The sequence below is a fragment of the Vidua macroura genome, chromosome 19 (genome assembly GCF_024509145.1).
Source record: "Vidua macroura isolate BioBank_ID:100142 chromosome 19, ASM2450914v1, whole genome shotgun sequence".
In the NCBI taxonomy this organism is placed as follows: Eukaryota; Metazoa; Chordata; class Aves; order Passeriformes; family Viduidae; genus Vidua; species Vidua macroura.
In genome coordinates, this window is record NC_071589.1 from 3,225,402 (window position 1) to 3,231,401 (window position 6,000).

Consider the following 6,000-nt stretch of genomic DNA (forward strand, 5'->3'; position numbering starts at 1 on the left):
ACCCCATTGTCAGGAGCTCCGTTCGTTTCAAGAGGACGGCTGAGATCCTTCTGTCCATGTTTTTCTAAACTGGAGCAGATTTAGTCACTTTCTTTGTGATCACAACAGCACAGGTACAGGTCACCCCGACCTGCCCGTGTGCAGGTCTGCTCCGTGCTGCACAGAGCAGGAATCGGAGCAGGTACGTGTGGTGAACAGCTCACACTGATGGAACATTCTCTCTGTTCTGGGTTCCCCAAAAATCCACTCGTGGAACAAAACCTGGCCCTGATGTCAGAGCTGCACTGCAGATACATCCTCTTTCACACTTTTTTTTTTTTCCCCTGCCAGCTGACTGAAAGCAAAAAGCCTTTTTCTCTGTCTGCCTTACATCCACCTTAACTATTCAGGACAGAATGAAGCTACTGACCAAAATTTAATCATCCCAACAAACTCCTGCAATGGCCACTGGCACTAAACAAGCTCTCAAAGCACTTCTTCCATTTTTCGACTTCATGCCAAATCACCCAATGTTATCCAGCCCCCATCATATTATGCAGCAGCATGTGACTGCATCACAGAAATTAAGCACCTATTATCATCTAATCTTAAAACAATCTGGCCTGAGGTTAATAGAAATGTGTAAGTACCATCTAAGAGCTAATCCATTAATACTGTTTTATGTGACCAACCTGCTTTTAAATGACTACACATTTTTAGATTTTTCATTTTTCCTTGAAGCTCCTGCTGTAGCAACACAAGGGCATTCATTTACAGCTGCTTGTGCTGGGGCTAGCACTGCCATAGAATGAAGTTTTCTTTCTTATTACGTGTGCCCTGTATGAGGGCTATGAATGAGTGCAGCAGCTTCTCAAGATGCACATTTTCACAGATCCCAAGCACAGAGTACTACTAGAGAAATACGACGAATAATCAAGTGACCTTAATTGCTTACTTTGACACAACCAGCAATTAAACAGCTTTTAAAAGCTATTAGGAGCTACCCATAATCTTTTTATTACAGCAAGTGTCCCGGGCTTCCAGTGAGATTTGATTTTTAGTAAACAAAATCCTACAAAGTTAAGTGTCAGAACCACTTCAGTAACATTCACGTGTGATATAACAAAATGAGCCCTCCAAATGCCAGACCCTGCACAACTGAATGAAGAAAGATTTCCCATATTAATATCCCTGCACCTGACAAGCACATTTTTTCCTTTCCCAAGGTGAGAAGCCCCTTGTAAGCAGTAACAGCTTCCTCCAGCAGAGCCTCAAACCCACAGCCACATTTTTGAGTAATCCCAATAACTATCCTGGAGCTCTTCACATGCTTAAATTTAACAACGTGTGTAAAACTTAGCAGGACTCGTGCTGTGATTTAGTCATTTTCTCACAAATGAATTTCGGTCAAGGGGAAAGTGTTAAAAAAGCACTGTGTTAATTGCTGCAAAATATTGAAAACAGCAAATGGCTGGGATGGTGGGAAGCTTTCCAGATACACCCAGCCAGTTCTGAAATGACTAATAATAACAGAAGAAAATAAACCGCTATACCTCAAATGTTAGCATTTTTTCCTTTATGGATGACTTTCACACCTCTTTAAGTAATAAAGCTGTAAAGTGCAATACTCTTTAAAAACCTAAGGCATCCAGAACACATTTTTTTGTAGGAAGAACAGAGAGGAGGGCAAACACAGCTACCTAACCTGCCACTTGTTAACGTGCTGTTGACCTGGGAGAGAAGGGAAATGAGCACTGCACAAGCCAAAGCCGCCCAGCAGCTCGCTGGGCTGGCCAGCTCGTTGGTAGAACTGCTTTCTTATCCTTTGCATTCTAACCACAGGCTGCCTGCTTCCTAACACAACCCAGAGAAACAGTCAGCACTTCTTACAAGTGCAAGGCAGAAAGACTCTGGCTCAGCAATCACTCACTGACACAGAGGAATTGCTCCTCTCCAGGTGGGGAAGCCATCCAAATGCTATGAAAAATAATCAGGCTAATTAATTCTTATCTGCAAAGAGCAATTACATAACTGACCTCAAGCAGTTCGAGGAGGGGAGCAGTTGACTCAGCCATGCTGGAATGGAGTAACTTCCTAGTGACCAAAAGGATAAAGCCACAGCCCCAAATCCTCCATGTGTTGTGAGACAATGAAAACTCAAATGCCTTGAACAGAGAGCATCCGTTCCACTCTCCCAGGTAATCACTCAGAAAGGCACTCTACACTGAACACCACAAAACGATTTTTGGAAGCTGCAGCAGCAGTGACTGTTAACTGGAAATGCAAACTCCCCTTGCTTTGCAATCCAGCCTTGCATGACCCAGACCTTTGCCAAAGAAATAGTTAATTATTCTTCAGGCTTCTATTTTATGTTTAAAATTGGACCTGATGATTCAAAAGCATTGAAGTTTTGTTACCCACTTCTAGCCAAGAGTTCCACGCAATGAAGTCCTGAAGCATAATCAGGACCAGGTCTCATCAGTACAGCACTCATTGGATTGAATGTTGATCATTAGTAACTGCTATCAGTTATGAGCCACAATTCTACTGCAAGAATTTCCTCCAAGGTCTTTTGCCTTTTCTGCAATGGAATGTTCAACCTATCTCTGTGCTGAATCAAGAGATGTACAGCAACTCTGTTTGAACTAAAATGTGAATTAACTACATGAAACATAACCAAAGGTAAATCAAAACCTGTACAAAGTGTAAACTAACAAGAATCAATAAGAAAAAGAGGCTTTAAAATATTCTTTTCATGACAGAGCCTTCTAATTGAAATTTGTCATTTCAGGGTGAGAGAAATGAAGCTTTTTATCAGAATCAGTTTGGTTTGGGTTTATTTGTTTGAAAATCAATGCCTTTTCCTCAGCCAACAGAAAGCCAAAAAGAAAGTAACAGTGAAAAGTAAAGACATATTTTTCTTTATGTCTGCCTTTGAAACATTTCTTACTGTGTCCAACAGGATAACTGCAGAACAAAGCAAACTTCAGAAGAGAGTTACTGAGATACTGAGGTATGAAAAGCTATTACACAAAGGTTAAGAAATTGCAGTTGTTTTCACTAGAGACAAATGTTATTGAAATCATGTAACAAGGCAAAAGCACTGTGAGAACAACCTCATGTTCCATAAACAGATATTGTAAAATGCCTATAAAGAAACTGGTTGAATTCAAAGCACACAAAGAAAGATCCTATAAGGAATATGATGACAGCAGCACTGCTTTTCACATCCATATAAAGTATTTAGCATTGGTATTTTTAATACGTGGCCAAAGCCTGAGCAACTTAAAATAGGACATTTTCCATCTCTGTTAGGAATCCTCCAACACAAGAACCAACCTCTGTTCTCTGTTTATACCAAAATCTACCAAGAACCAGTCTTGCACAACTGCATCTGTAACACTGACATAAGATGGAGCTGCTTTAGAATGTCCTTCCTGAAGACAAAACAAGATACTGAAGTTCATTCAGTCTCAGGTTTGGCCCCAGAGATTTTCTCATTTTCCTAATATTCAGAATGGTTGTCATATTTGCTTTTTCTATGTAACTTCCTTAAGTTTACACCTAATCTTTAAAACATAAAGCATTTAAAGTTTTGATAAAAGAGAGAGAGAAAGTTATACTGTTGACTTCTTTCTGGGAGGGGAACACTTGAACAACAAATAGCTGTTTAGAATGATTTAGGAAAAAAACCCAAACAAATGTTGTGGTGCACAGATTCTGTTTGAGTCCTGTGCAAGTCACAAGGTGACTCCAGAACATCCAGAAGGGCAAGGGGAGAATGCAAACATTTCTGACAGGAGGGACAGGAATCTTTTCAAGATTCAGACTCATGTTAACATGCTTTGCAATACAAAATGGACAGCACAGACAGGTCTGAGATTACCTTTAAAAAAAAAATATTGCCCAAATATCAATACCGAAGTCTTTTTGACACAGGGAGAGAAGAAAAAAAAAATCAATGAAAACCAATTTATATCTACTGCAAATATAGAATATTGAGGCAGAAAGATGTCACTCACTTCTACATGTTCACCTGGGTGATGCATTATAAACACTGTAAAGGTGAGACCCTTGGGGAAAACAGAACCACACATGAGGAAAATAGTTCCCTTCAGCAGATATTCAGAACACCAACACACAGGCACTACAATACCTCAATCAGGAGCAGAAAAATGAAGCTGAGTCTCATCAGTCAAAGGCCACCACAGGGTTGTGTTAGGAACAGCCAGCAGAGAGTCTGTGACCAGAAGCTACTGATGCTCAGAGACAGTAATTACTGGCAGATGTTCAACAGAGGAATAAATCTCTCTGCTGAGGACTTGGGTTCTTCAAAGCCCATCTCCTCCACCTCAATTTATTTTGCTAATTGAATTAGCCTGTGGTTAATTTGATACTCTATTTTCATTTCAATCTCAGAAAAGGAATGATGCAACAGACTGTATTCCAGCCACCAAATAAACAACCCACCTCGTGATGAGGACCCAGAGTTTCTCACCAGTGTTTCCAAGTGCCCTCTATTCCAGTGCATTCTGTGGGGCATCCCTGCTGCCAGGGGAACTGCCTGTTTGGATAGTGACAGAACTGAACACATGAGGAATGTGGAACAATTGGCTTGTAATTGTTACAGTTACTGCAGTCAGCAACACGCAGGTTTTCATTGCCTGTTATTAAATCACTGAATGAGGTGCAGACCTGGGACAAGGAATCACAGAATATCCTGAGCTGGAAGAGACCCACAGAGATCATCACAGCCCAACTTCTGGTCCTGCCCAGGACACCCAACAATCCCACCCTGAGAGCGTTGTCCCAGCTCTCCTGGTGCTCTGGCAGCCCTGGGGCCGTGCCCATTCCCTGGGGAGCCTGGGCAGTGCCCGACAGACTCCCAACCTCTGTGGGAAGAATGTTTTCCCAGTGTCCTCCCCTGAACACGTGGTTCAGGAAAAAAAAAAACACACTCAAAACAACAGAAGAGCAAAGTTTGCTCAGTAGAAATCATGGAAAGCTAACATGAAGAGAAGCATTTCTGTATGTGTAATACATATAGAATGCACTCAAAGCTTTTTCTGAGGATGGACTGCAGCATTAGAGAAAAACAGCAACATGCATCAAGTACACAGCAGAGCACATTCCACAGCATCAGCTACAGGACTGCAGGACTTTTTTGACTTATCACAAGCTGTTTATGTCACCTGAAACTTGCCGAGTGCAAAAGCTTTGCAGATAAAATCCAGCCACTTTCTAACAGGATTCTTAGATCTAAATACAACCAGAAACTGAGAGTTTAAAATAGAGTTGAAATATTAGTAGGTTGCAACTCACAAACACAATTGCCCTTTCTTGCAAGGACACAAACATAAAATCAGTCAACTTTCACAGATCACCATTAAAGTTTCTAACCCCAAATATATTTGTAAAACACTATTAAATTTAGAACCTGTCTGTAAATAGAGCAGCTACACAAGCAGACTGCTGTCACTGCCCTGGGGCTGGTCAGTGCTGGGGATGACTTGAGAGGCTCAGCAACTCAACAACTTAATTAGTGTGTTGGCAGGCCCCAGAATTCTAATGAATTTTTAACTTTCTACTAATCAGTTTCAAGGGACTATTTGTATTTTCTCTCATCACATCCCTAATGGCACCTTTCATTCAAATTGCCTTTATTTTACTTAATAAGGCTGTTTTCCTTCCCAGAAAACACTTAGAAGTTATTTGCAGGAATCAAATTGATTATTGATCTAAGCACAGTTCTGCAAACTGACCTGTGACACATCATTCAATGCAATTTTTGTCATATACTGGTACAGAGCTCTGCAGAAATGATTTTATTTGCAAGTCTGGGGCCAGTGATGGTCTTCCTGCCTGACCCTTTTGTTTGTGTTTTACTTTCTGCAGCTTTTAAGAGAAATGTTGCTCAATAAAAAGGTATCTTTCTTGATTTCAGAGCAGGGGGCTTTGGTCCCCTCTCAGGTTGGCCAAGCTCTGAAGGCAGCATTATGAATTGAGTTTGTGTCAGTATGA